Raw genomic sequence first — 14529 nt, 5'->3', positions numbered from 1 at the left:
CATTCCTCTAGTCTAAGACTTCTAGATATTTTTTCCTCATATTGCCTGAAAACCGGTGTAATGGTCAGGTATACATTTTGTTTTGTAAAACCTATAAATGCTACTACTCAGGTAATACTGCACTGTACTGGACTAATGTAGCATATTTTTTAGTAACAGGTTGCGTACAGGCCATCAAAATGCCATTCGCTGATTTATTTATTTACTGATAACTTAATTTTAATGCAACCACTCAGATAAAGCAAACCCCTGGCGGCTTTAGACTCATCAGAGTGGACATATGCTAACATATTCTCTTCAAAATAATGGTTCCACATAGGTTTTGCAGTCTGATGCTATAAAAGAAACTCATTGGAAGCTGTAGGAGAACATCTATGAGCTTCTGCTTCAAAGAACCCAGATGGGCTTGTTCTGTTAACAGATGATGTCTGGAACCAATAAACTGAAGTGAAGGAGCCTATAATGTAACAAGAAGAACAATATAGTCAACTTAAAAACACTATATATACAGTAAAAACGAGTTCTAAAGTCCTACAAAGAACCACAGAAGAAGATTTAGAGACAAACACTGGAGAAAAGCCAGCCACTAAACAAGACGAGACCACGTTACGTAAGATGTTTTCTGAATGCTAATGCAGCCTGAAATCACCACATGGCTCGTCCCCTGCTGAACTTCCTCTCGTTTACTACGTGTGTTAAGCAGCTAAGAGTGTTTCTGTATCTGCTTTAGAGGATTACTGTACAGCCTTTCACCCACTTCCTATGATAGCAGGCCAGGCTGTGTGTGTCCAGGTGATATGAGATTAAACAAATATAGTATCACTTTTCAGTTTTTGTATAAAAACAAGCACTTTAAACAACAAAAATGAGAAATAACGAAGAGAGTTCATTACAAATCAAAGAAGCTACAGTTTTAAAATCGACATCAAATGGTGTTCAAATGGGATCGTTCACGCAAAAATGAAAATTACCCCATGATTTACTCACCCTCAAGCCATCCAGTGTATGACATTTTTCTTTCAGACAAGTAACATTGGAGTTATATTAAAAATGTCCTGTCTAATCCAAGCTTCATAATGGCAGTGATTGGCATTCCAAAATTTGAAGCCGAAAAAAAGTTCATTCATCCATTATAAAAGTAATCCACATGGCTCCGGGTGTTAATAAAGGCCTTTTGAAGCAAATCATGGGGTTTATGTAAGAAAAATATCCATATTTAAAACTTAATAAAGTTAAATATATTGCTTCCGGCGGACCCCCTTCCATATACAACTTACGGAAAAAGTGTAACTTGCCACAACGATGACATCAGACGTAACGTAAACATTTTGAACTGTGTGAGGTGTTACACTTCCTTCGTAAGTTGAATATGGAAGGCAGTCCGCTGGAAGCGAGATATTTTAATTCATTACGTTTTTAAAAATTATATTTTTAATATAGCTCCGATTGTATTTGCCTGAAAGAAGAACGTCATATACACCGCTTGAGGGTGAGCAAATCATAATTTTCAATTTTGAGTGAACTAACCCTTTAATGTGAACGAGTGCATAATAAGTACTGTAAGTAGCTAAACATTTCATTTTTGACAACTGCTTTATAATAAAAATGTTCAGCGACCTACAGTAATATCAAGTGATGCAAATTGCTTGAAATTTTTTTTAATGAAATTTCATAGTTTGATGGATTATTTATGTAAATAATCCTTACTGAATTTGATGTGACGAGAAACCCTTTGCATTTTTACATATTAGGCAGACGAAAATAAGAGGGAATGTGTGCATATTTAAAAGAAATACATATTATTTGCAAATACTTTACTTCATAACAGTACAACTGCAACTTTTTCTTTATTTCATTTAATCCATTTGATTTTTTTTAATAATTCAATTAATTTAAATAAACAAACAAGACACCCTCCAAAACACACACACACACGCACAAAACACGTTGGTCTCACCCGTGTCTAAGACTTGATCACGGCCTTGCCACAACAGCGTTTTAGGGGCCTAAAAACAAAAACGTTTGAGGACGGGTGCAGTGTAAGTTTTTGAAAAAGGCAAGGTTTAAAAAAAAATAATAATATCAGAAACGCAATCAACAAAACATGTTATTTTTCTTCTAACAAAGTGAACCATTTAATCCTTTCAGTTAAACCTTAGTAAAATCATTTTATAAAGGAACACTACATGCCTGATTCGTGAACATGTAATACGCATGGGCATGACATCACCGTGTTTGGATTTTTGTATAGTTTACACGGAGATGATAATGCTATTGTTTAAAAAAAAAAACTTGCACTTTAAAACCTCTTTTTTTATGTTTTTAGTTGAAAATGGTGTTGTGTAAATGGCCCCTTACCCTGGTATGGGTAATTTCTTTCCACAAAGTGACTTTTAGAATTGAAAAAAAATCGAGAGCTATGTTTCTGCATATATTCTCAAATCAGGAAAACAAGGATAAATGAAGACTGTTGTGACAAGTATTGATAAATGCGCATTAGTATCACAACACAAAGGGGGACAGAGGCCACATCTTTCAGCACAGTTCACCGCAGGACACACTATGGTCCCCCGGGATACATACATCTTTGTCCCTTACTTTTCTTAGTTTGTTTATACCAGAAAAACAACACACCCAGAGTTCAAGCGACACTTACACTATGATTGTCCTCAAGGTCATTTTTACCCGCAGCGTGGTCAACAAGCAAACTTACACAGAATGAAAATTGATGTTTTCCCTCTGTGATCAAGGTTCAAAGAACATATTCACAGGGGGTCAGAGCTGTTTTTGTTCCAAAGAAGCATAACAATGACTATAGACATAGTGAATTATAGTATTTGTAATAATAATAATAATAATAATAATAATAATAATAATAATAACTATTTATACACATTAACAACAACAATAATAATATAAATATAGCTGCAAGCAGCCATTACCGGGGCCAAACACAAAGAAGACGATGAGACATGAAAGCATGGCTGGGAGTGTCAGACCAACTGTAACAATAAGCATATTAAAGACCTATTAAGATCATTTTAGGCAAAATAGCTGTAAAATTATAAATACAGTCAATAAATTAAAAACTTTTAATGAAATAATAATATAATAATACAATAATGTGTTGTTAAAACAACATCAGAAAACAACAACAACCATATTAATAAGGATAATAATTAATAAATATAAAAGAAGAACATCATATACACTGGATGGCTTGAGGGTGAGAAAATTAGTCATTTTCAATTTTGGGTGAACTAACCCTTTAATGTAAAAGAGTGCTTAAGATGTAAGTAGCTAAACATTTAATATTTGAAAACTGTTTTATAATAAAAATGTATAACAACATATTTATAAATATGTATTGTTGTTGTTGTGAAAAAATAGGGAATGTAATAGGACAGGCTGATTGTGTTTATCTTTATGGTCATTAAGTATTTTAAATTAATAAATTATGTTTATATTATACAATTATATATGAATGATAGGATTGAAGCTAAAGTTATGTGGATTTTTCGCAGTTTTCTTCTTTGTAGCGGTTAAAACAACACGGCAAAGCATTGAATCCTGTCAGCCAACCCCTAGTAACCCTTGAACTGTCAAACACCTGTCATCTCATTAAACCTCTATTACGTCAGAGCCATATCAGCAACAAAAAACAAGCCAACAGATCAACTGTCCTTTAACCATTATCAACTGACAAACACATCTCTAATTTAATCTATTTGATCATATTTTTACCATTGTTGTTAATAGTCCATAAATAATAGAGTGTCATTTTTTTTTAAAAAGGCACAGTGTGCTGGTGGGAGCATAATATGAGCCCAAAGGTACTTATTATGTACATGTCACTAGCAGGCTATCATTAAAAAAGGAGAAAAGTTTAGGGTAGTCGAAATACTGGGTCAAAATAAAGTATTTACATATTTCTCACATATCTATAAATACCAGCAACCCTGGACATGTTAATTTGGTCCCCCGGTGACAGGTGGAGTGGGAGGCCTTTATCGTCTCATGACACGAAACTCTTTCTGAAGTTTAAGCAGGTCACAACACCAGAGGATAACCGGACAAAACCAGCTACATCCCTGGAATACTGAATGAGAGAACACATAAAAGAATTTAAAGGAAAAGACTATTAGAGGAAAAGAAAAAGATCCATTCCAAGGAAATACTATGAGAATTATTGTAACAAAATGGTTTAGGTGGTCCCCTAGCAAGGCCTATCATGTGCTCAGGTGTTTACATACTGGTCTCACGGTCAGTTCAGCTAAAAGGTGCTTGAAACTACGGTGACCATAGACCGTAAAAAATATAGACGACGCGACATCATCCGTTTCCGCTTAGCAGAGTTGAACCTTTAAGACGGCCGTCTACACGGCGCTGACATCTTGGGACCAAATCTGCGCAGTAGAGAGCAGGAAATAAAGCAGCCATATCAAAAGCCCGCCCACACTCTCACAGATGCAGAACAATTAATTATGTTGGTCTGAAATAAACAGTTATGGAAATGTAGAAATGAAAGCTAAAGCTCTAATCGGCTCCCAAAAATCCTGAAAAAAGTCTGTCAGTGCCTCAGTGACAACTGAGTGTAATTTTTTTGTTTAGTTTGCCTCACGTCCATTAGAAAACACAGAGGGGCGGTCATACTGGGACCGGTCACCGGGGGGCGATCGAGGCGCGGAGGCTTCAGTTTCTGAGAGGGGTGCTGCAGGCTTGACGGTGGCCCAGTAGTGCACACAACGAAAGTTAAAAAGCATACAAGTTTACAACACAACGGAAATGCTCCTGACCACTAGGGGGCTCTTGGAATGCAATAGTTAGTTTTCCTTGCCTCTATTCTATAGATTCATCATTCTTACAAAGATATAAACACATCAGTTTTAAGTGTGTAAACTATTGTATATCAACATGAAATATCAATACAAAATCACCTATGTGCATTATAGCTGCATATTTATACCTCCTAAATATTACACACTGTACCTTTTTTTACCATACTGGAATCGAAAGGAACACAAGGCCCCCATGACACATGATAAGGGCCCGTGCTGCATTCACTAAAAGCGGCAACACTGAACTTCAGTAGAGCTTCAGAAGACAGCAGGCTGATGGGAAAGCCCACCGTGAGTGTGAAGGCCTCAAGCCTTTGGCACACAGCGAGGCTGAACCAGCAAAACGACCTGCTGTTAAACCAGCATGATAATGTCACAAGAGGAGTTATAATTGTTTTAATATTAATTTCCAGACACCCTGTTGTACCACTCTTAACAATTTCACCTTGTTGTTTCTCACACTGGGTGTGGAGCTCAAACCCTGTGAAGCTGATTAAAGGTGATGAGGGTAATTTTTGTTGTTGTTAATAAAATATTTTCTCGTATCCCAGGAGAAAACAATGAAGTAAACAATTTCTGTGTCCAAATATGCCTACTTCCATACTACACTTTATTGCTAAAAGTATTGGGATAGCCCTCCAGATAATTGCAATCAGGTGTTCCAATCACTTCCATAGCACAGGTGTATCAAATCAAACACCTGGACATGCAGACAGTTCTACAAACATTTTTGAAAGAATGTGTCGCTCTCAGGAGCTCTGTGAAATCAAGTGTGATACCTTGATAGGTTACTACCTGTGCACACTGAGGTGCTGAGTGTGCAGAACTTGCCAACTTTCTACATTCTAAATAGATACAAATTCCAATCCTTGTGTGGCCTTCAGATAACTCAAGAACAGTGTGTAGAGAGCTATATGGAAGGGGTTTCCATGGCCGAGCAGCTGCATCTAAGACTTACATCACCAAGTGCAATGCAAAGTGTTGGATGCAGTGGTGTAAAGCACGCTGCCACTGGACTCTAGAGCAGTGGATACATGTTCTCTGGAGTGACAAATCACGCTTCTCTGTTTGGCAATCTGAAGTCTGGGTTTGGTGGTAGCCAGGAGAACAGTACTTTTCTGACTGCAATGTGCCAAGTGTAAAGTTTGGTGGAGGGGGAATGATGATGTGGTGTTATTTTTCAGGGATTGGGCTTGGTCCCCTTATATCCAGTGAAAGGAACATTTTAGACAATTCCATGCTCCCAAATTTGTGGGAACAGTTTGAGGATGGCCCCTTCCGGTTCCACCATAACTGTGCACCAGTGCACAGAGCAAGGTCCATAAAGACATGGATAAGTGAGTTTAGTGTGAAAAAAACTTGCTTGGCCTGCACAGAGTCCTGACCTCAACCAAATAGAACATTGTTGGGATTAATTAGAGTGGAGACTGCGAGCCAGGCCTTCTCATTCAATATCAGTGCCTGACCTCACAAAGGGGTTTCTGGAAGAATAGACAAAAAATACCATAAACAAACCCCTAAACTTTGTAGAAAGCCTTATCAAAAGAAGAGTGGGCCAGCTCCATATGAAACCCTAAAGTTAAAGTGCATGTAAATTTAGACATCACAAAACTAACTCATATTACTCATAAAACCGGTGCAAAGTACCTGGATGACTTAATACTGATGAGATTCTGAAGTTTGCATAAGATGGACACTACTATCCCATGAGGCAATGGAAAAGGAATCATAGCTATGTTATCTTAGCTATCAAAATCCAGTGTTCGGCACTTTGCGTACGTGAGTTTTTGTTGTAGATGTCTGTCTTTAAAAAAAAAAAAAAAAAAAAAAATTGTGTATTGTGCTAATTAATTGAGATTTCTTACAGCTCTTACAGGTTGTTGGCCTTGTCTGTTCCGTTGCTTCTATTACTCTCCCCTTTTTTGTAAGTCACTTTGGATAAAAGCGTCTGCTAAATGATTAAATGTAAATGTAAATGGAAAAGGATTATTGAATGGCAGTAAAGCGATTTCACTGACGCTGTAGGTCACATGACAGTGACGTACAACATGACAGATATTGTATATCTGAATTTCATTCTTACTATGCACGTTCATGCTTACAGAATGTACTTTTTTTAACAATTGCAAAGCAAGTTTCAAACCAAATTAGTACTTACTACAGAATGTGAATTCTGTAGTAAGTACATAGCGGACATAGCTAATTATTAGATTTTAAAGGGGTGATAAATTGAGAAATTAACTTTGCCTTGAGCTTTTGATATATAAAAGGCCATGGTAAGTTGACCTCAGACAACAGTATAACATTTTTTTAAAAGCCAGTTCATGACACCTTTAAAGCTTTACTATACAGACCCAGCTGGTGGATTTCATTACACCACCATTATGTGGACAAAAAGCTTGTTTCTGCATTTAAAAGTGCCTAGTTTCTGGAAGAAAAAAAAACAACAACATATTTAATCATGTTATTATAGTAAATATTGCACCCGCTGACAGGCAAAAAAAAGTTGTCTTGTAATTCCACTGCATGCAGCAGTCAATCAATGTTCTTTTAGATATATTAAAAGCCACAGTATCAGATGGCTGAGAGAGTAAAACCGACAGCGGCCATCTGTCTCCTCAGCAGCCTTGCCTCGACTGAACACTTACAAAGCACATCAAGTGCAATTATGTAAATTATATGTAACTAGTGCAACTCTCAATTTCATTGCAGTTCTCCTGGGCCGTAGGCTGTACACTTATTACTCACTGTAGCACTAATTATCCCCCCCCCCCCCCCCGTAAACTGCATTTACAATATATCTGTTTGTGTTTGTCCACATTTGATTCTGCATATTTACTGACTCGTGCACTGATAACAACATAATTATTTGTATTGACTAATAAAGCGAGTGTGATTCTGAATTGCCTCAGGTAAAAGCATCTGAGAGCATTTGACTTTATGCCAATGTCTGGTAAATGCGTTATTTATCAGGTAGCCTACTAACACACACACACACACACACACACACACACACACACACACACTTTTTCTTTCAACGTTCCTGGTTGGTGGAACGATCTTCCATCTTTCTATGCATGGCAGAATCCCTTTTTTTCTCTCCAAAAGACAGGTAAGAAATCATCTCTTCCATGAGCACTTAAAGCTTCACTGTGTGAAATGGGTGGGAGTTTGAATGCTGGTCGCCATGTTGCCCCTCCATCTTGAAAGTACATTAGTCAAAGAGGGACATACCCGTAAATTCAAGCTTCGCCTTTCGCGTTTTAACACTCGATGGCACCGTGTCGAATGTGAAGAGGGGGGTTGCCATGTTAATTTTGGACTAAATTGGCCACCGTAGGAGTTGAAACGAAATCAAAATTGAGAGGAACAGAAACTATTATTCCCTGGATGTTCATATACCTTTTCACCGCTAGATGGGGGAAAATATCACACAGTGTAGCTTTAAACTTATCATAAATATAAAAAAAATCTAACTCTTCCTTCTCTATTTTTCTCTTTTCCTTCCCTATTCTAGTTTTTGCTACTCTGAGTAATATCCAAATCTTTGGATAAAAGCATCTGCTAAATGCATAAATGTAAATGTACAAATAACATAGGTAAGAAATAGGTAAGTACAGATAACATATCCATGTAGCAAATGGCTGCAATATAACAAAGAGTAAAAAAATGTAAGGGGGTCTGAATACTTTCCGTACCCACTGTAGGGGAGTGGTGAGGATTGATAATGATGTTACAGATAACATATAAGGTAAGTGACCTGAGTGGGGACTGAACAAGCATGACCCACGAGTCCTGAAAAGTGAAGCCAAAGTGTTTCAATCACCGCAGGTGGCCGGATGCAGTATAGGCCATAAACCCCGCCCTTTCCATGTAATGAAATGGGACAGAGACAAACTAAATAGATATAGACATCTTTTCTTCCAAATATGGTTTCAGTCTTTTTCAGTTTAAAAACAGGTGTGTGACATTATGATTGACAGCTGAGATTGACAGCTTTTCTGAGCGAAGTAATCCCTGTGATTACTTCCCTGAGAGAACAGACTTTTTCTGGAACTTCAGGAGGAGAATGAAGCTTTAAATTTAATTTCTACATTTCTATAACTGTTTATTTTCCAAAACGTTCAGGGCCGTGTGATTGATTAGGTGAGTGTGGGCAGGACCTTGATATCCACTTCACGCTCACTACTGTGCAGACTCGAGACCCAAGACGTCAGCGCCATATTAGGACATTGGCTTCACTTACTACCAATGGAAGAGAGTGAAGGTGCTGTTTTTTTAAAATAGTATATGGTCCCAAATTCGGGCCCCTACGGTCTTGTGAACTTAACAGACAGATGACCACAAGTGCACATGAAGTGTGCCATTTGGGACAGGGCCTGAGATGGTCTATAGCCAAGAAACTAACACGACTAATGACAATTCTCAAGTCTCTGTCATTGAAAAACAACTTCAAAGACTTCATATAAAAGCAGTTGGAGATGAGGTAAGTGGAAACATGCAGCCAAATTATCATTGTTTTCCACGAACAGAGAGCACACTTCACCAGAAGCTAAGTACGCACGTCCGTCTCCCTCAGAGCCTCTGTTGATATTTGCCCAGTTTCCCTGAGCTAAGCTCGCGTCTGACCTACTATATTCTGACAAAACAGTTTTTGTTTGAGGCTCTTTAAAAACGTTCCATTTTCAACACATGTTTGCCTTATTTCTTTCCGCTCCCTCGTTAAAGCAGGCAAAGCGTCACGGGCTCGAATGATGCTGTCCCGCTGTTACTTTTCCAGTGCAAATAAATAAATGAAGAATACATAAACACCTGAAAGCCATCAGTCCACAGGCAACTTAGCAGCGTGCGTAATCAATCTGACTAAAGATGTTGCGTATGCTAATGAAACCAAAACTTTTTTTTTTCCATGAAGCCACAAAACACATAACAAGCTAAGTGCTTGTATTTAGTGTGAGCTCATCGCAAATGTTATGAATATCCCTGTTCTTCACTGCTTACATTCTCTACACCCTTTCAGAGGATGAAACAAGCTGTTTTTGCCAGTTGTTCTAGTAATGGGAAACAGGTTAAGATGGAAAACTAGTTTGATCAGGATCGGTAAAAGACACCATATTTCTTCTGCAGCCACCACACCACCTCCTCCAGGGCACAGGAGACAACAATTCTCAGAAGCACAGGCGCCTCCTGTGTAACGAGAGGTTGTTAAACAAGAATTCGCATTTATGGGTAAACTCTGGTACCCCTGAGTCCTGGGACGTCACTTCTGTTGCATGCTCACGTGCTGCCACTCAATCATTTTGCATGTTCAGTATTGCAGACATAAGGTTTGCTGATACATCTTTGTAAGGTGTGGCTGAAGTTAGAGATTCTCAATGCAAAAAAATGAAGGGTGCTCCAATCAGGATTTTTTGAACCGATCACCGAAAAGAAGCAGTATCAGCTGATACCAGTCACCAATACTGAGCTATTTGAAGGCGTAGAAATATTTGAAGAAACATTTGAAGATGTAGAAATATTTAAAGGGATGCCCAAATTAAGACTGTTACAGACATTCATTCAGGGCCTGAATTTAGTGTTTGGAAATCCTCCCTTAGATAATTATTGGGGGTTGGGGTTAAAAAAAGGAGTTGACACAATTTAAGTTATGAATAGAATAACTATTAATTGATCTTTATTATTATTTTTTATAAAAGCCTTTTCCCTTACATGGGTCATTATTTGAGGCCTTTGTCTACAAATATATCCATTTTTAATAATGTAGTGTTAGTTTTAATTTTATTTTTATTAATCTTTATTTTTATAAGTTTTATAAACTTTAAATAATAGCCTATTAATTAAATCTGGAAAACTTTTATTGCGCCGCTGAAGAAAACAACAGAAAGATCCAGTAATGATCGAGTTATTCAGTGTAATTGATTTGCCGGCTCAACTTTCCTAAAGCGTAGGATTTTAATTGCCCTTTTATTGCAGCACTGGATGCTGATCCAGACCCCTACAGATTCTTTTGTGGTTTTGGAACTGAGTTGCGCAACATATTCCTCGACAGCACCACAAGTTCTCCGTTCTAATGAGAAGCAGTAAAGAGCCTTTCCTTGTAAACATTTTCATCTCCGCCTCTTCATGCTCTCCTAAACGTCTTCTGCTGCGGTCGATCAATCCACCGTGACTTTCTCTGTTATGATAATTACCTAACAGCTCCACTTAAGACCAAACATTATCTAATCTGAAGGAAATGGAAGAGCGTTGAGATAATGTTACAGTTGTAAAGATACAGCGGCCTCTTTGCATGTGTTTTTCTTTTGGCTTCTCTCCATTGAGAGACTGGAATAAATGTGTATTTACTTTAATGCTAATTATAATTACTGCAAATGAACCCTAAAAATACTCAAAAAACTGCATTTTTAGAATTAAATAAACACAATTTATGATATTCCTAAACATTCCCAAAAGGAGGTTTGGTCAAATTTAGGTCACTTCTGACAAAATCAGTCTCCAAAGTATAGCTAAATATAGGGGTTAATGGGCTAAAAAAACATGCCCTGCTAATATGAACTTGCACATTAAAGACATTTTCTGTTAGGCTACCACTAGAGGACAGTGATCGAACAAAATGTCCCCTTACCAAGTAGGCTACAGCAAATACCCGCCTCTTTCTCTGAGTAGGACTGGTGAGAATATTGTATAGATGCTGGAGAAGCATGTTTGGAGAGGTGTGAGGGTAAACTTCGCCTTCCAGTGATGTTTACTCATCGAGATCCATGTGGGAGAAGCGCTGCAGGACTCGAATCCTCCGAGAAGACCCGTGGGAAAGAGACGAGAGCCAGAATAGTACCTACATAAAACACACGCGCGGTATCTGTCTGCAGGGGAAACATTAGATGAGATGAACTGAGAACAGCCAACATGTTGCCAGGCAGATCGTTCCCTAGAAGTTCAATAGCTGTGGTTTTAAATCAGGTAAGCTATGAAGTTGTTTTAAAAAAAAAGGATTTCTCAGCAATGCCGTAGAAGAACCATCCAGGGTTCCCCAAAGAACCTTTTAAGTGAACACTTCTTAAAAGAACCATTGTTTTCTTTGTGTGAAAAATATTTTAATTATCTGAAGAACCTTTTTCCACTTTAAAGTATTTTTTTTCTGAATGGGAAGCTTCCATGGATGTTGAAGGTTCCTCATGAAAACAATGCAATGCCAGGCATGGCACAATCGTTTTTTGCTAGTTTCAGCATAACTCATAACTCATAACAGCATAACTAATTTTCACATCAAGCTCCACGTTGTTTAAATGGCAAATGCACTCACGCCCATCTGTTCGTCTGAAAACTGGTCTGAAAACAAGATGTGTTCAGGTGCATTGTTGGCACGTTGCTCTCTGGAGAAGCGCTCAGTCTTTCTTTTGACAAATTCCGCCATGTAAATAGCAAATCCACCATGGAGCAAACGCAACTGGCTTTTAAAGGGAACGGGAGATGAGACTCTGAATGGTTTATTTCACGTTACGCCCAAAAGACACCCATGACTCATTAAGAGACCATGGACAACCTTTTTGGACCATACGCCTGACACGCTGAACGTTTTTTCCGTCTTTAAACTGGCAAAAGTGCTTTTGGACACGCCCAAAGTGCACCTTCAGACCATGAGCTCAGATTGTTAAAATAGGGCCTTAAATTTTAACAGTGATATCATAATACCACATTTTCTCATTGCAATTGATAAATGAGAAAAATAACAAAATAAATTTGGGATTGTTCCACACACAAAACTATCATGTGACTGGAGATTCTTCAAAACATCTATTGTGATCCATGGGTTCGGAACCACATGAATGTAAGTAAGTAACAATAAAATGTTCATATTAGAGTAAGCAGTCTCTTAAATTTCCTCCTCTCACAGGCAGTAAAATGAAATGTGCATAACCACAAGCTGACATTGAGGATAGACGGAAAGTTCTAGAGATCTCCAGTGGATGTCAAGAGAGCCTTGAGTGTCACACAATCAACACTTCACACTGATCACCACTGGAGAGTCCTGGCACATGGTTTGCAATACAATCAACTCTCAAACTATCATATAATGTATCAGAATTGTGCATCATTATATCGCTGTCTGAGAACGCAATACAATGAATACATGTAAATATCATATATTTGTAAATATGTGCTTTGGTGTTTAAGGATGGTTATGCTTTAGTAAAGCTGATTTGTCACATTCTCTGTGTTTTCTCACCTTTCACCTCTGCAAACTGTGATACATACATCCCTTCCTACACACATGCAACACAAAGAAGAAAAAAAAAACAGTTCAGAATATATTCACCACCAGATGCCAGCCAAGAGCCAAAGAGCTAATCCCAAAACCTCAACAGACAGTGAATGAATCTAACTATGAATTTAAAGAACGAGACTTTATTAGCAATTAAGTATTACATTGTTCTTTTTGATTACTTGTCTATGTTGGTGTAAATATTGATGGAGGCACATTTAACCACAAAAGAAGAAAAAAAAAGAGAAATTTCTGTCATCATTCACTCACCCTAATATCGTTGCAAACCGTTATTTCCTGTGTGGAACCCAAAAGGAGAAATTCTGAACAATATCTCAGTTCCTCATTTCCATGCAGATATAATGAATGGGGACTGATATTCAAATGCACACCTATCTATCCATCCATCCTGCGAATAAGCATGATAAACTCTTCAGAAGTGAGCACAAGACATTCATGCTTTATTAAAAACACAACAAGGAGATATAAAACAAACATGTTGCCGATATACAATCTTGGCAGGAATGTTTTACATGGTAGCACTTTGGCACAAGCAGCCGTGTTTACTATAGCTGTCTTACTATCAAACAAATATCATTCAAATCTACAGTTGAGCAACAGTTAGAATATACTGTATATATATATATATATATAAACATGGAGAAAACGGTATTCAGCATTAAAGTATCTGAGCAATATTTTGATCACAGCAAAGAAGATTGTGAAGAAAATACATCCATAAATTGTGGTGAAATGCATGTCTAATGTTATTGCACTATTCATTATGTACAGCAGAATGAAAGAATGGAAAAATGAAAGATTCCGCTGCAATGCTCCGATCCTGGCAAACATTCAATGAGTCTACAATCATTTTTGGAATGGAATTTGAAAACATGGCAGTGTACGCAAGGGTGAACCTCACGAAAAACGTCAAGAAACATCCTGGTCATGCGTCACCCTTAATTCAAAAGAAAAAAATAAAACTCTGTTTTTCATTGTGACATTATTTTCATGACGGTTAGGGGCATCTTAATTTCATTAACAATACTGTAAAGAAAAAAAAATTTTTTGAAATTAAACATAATTATTTTCATGTTATGGCTGATAAACGATAAATGACTGATAATAAAGTTATAAATGATAAAAAAATAGAAGATGCTACAAGTGAATTTAGGAATCACAACATTGTAAACAATTATAAATATGAAAAACGAATATTTAGAGATTTGCTTATGATTTCATCAACAGTAACAGTGTTATAAATGTTTAGTGTTTAAATAGCATTTAAAAAAATAAACAATAATATCTTCAGGTGAGCATTTAAAACAATAAAGGTAGACCAATAAGGTACCTATATATAATAGTGCATCCATATTTTAAATTTTAAAGTATTTTTAAAGTGCGATAGTAAGTGTAGGTAATGGTACA

This window comes from Pseudorasbora parva, chromosome 6 (genome assembly GCF_024679245.1).
Source record: "Pseudorasbora parva isolate DD20220531a chromosome 6, ASM2467924v1, whole genome shotgun sequence".
Classification (NCBI taxonomy): Eukaryota; Metazoa; Chordata; class Actinopteri; order Cypriniformes; family Gobionidae; genus Pseudorasbora; species Pseudorasbora parva.
Note: the sequence above shows the minus strand (reverse complement) of the source record.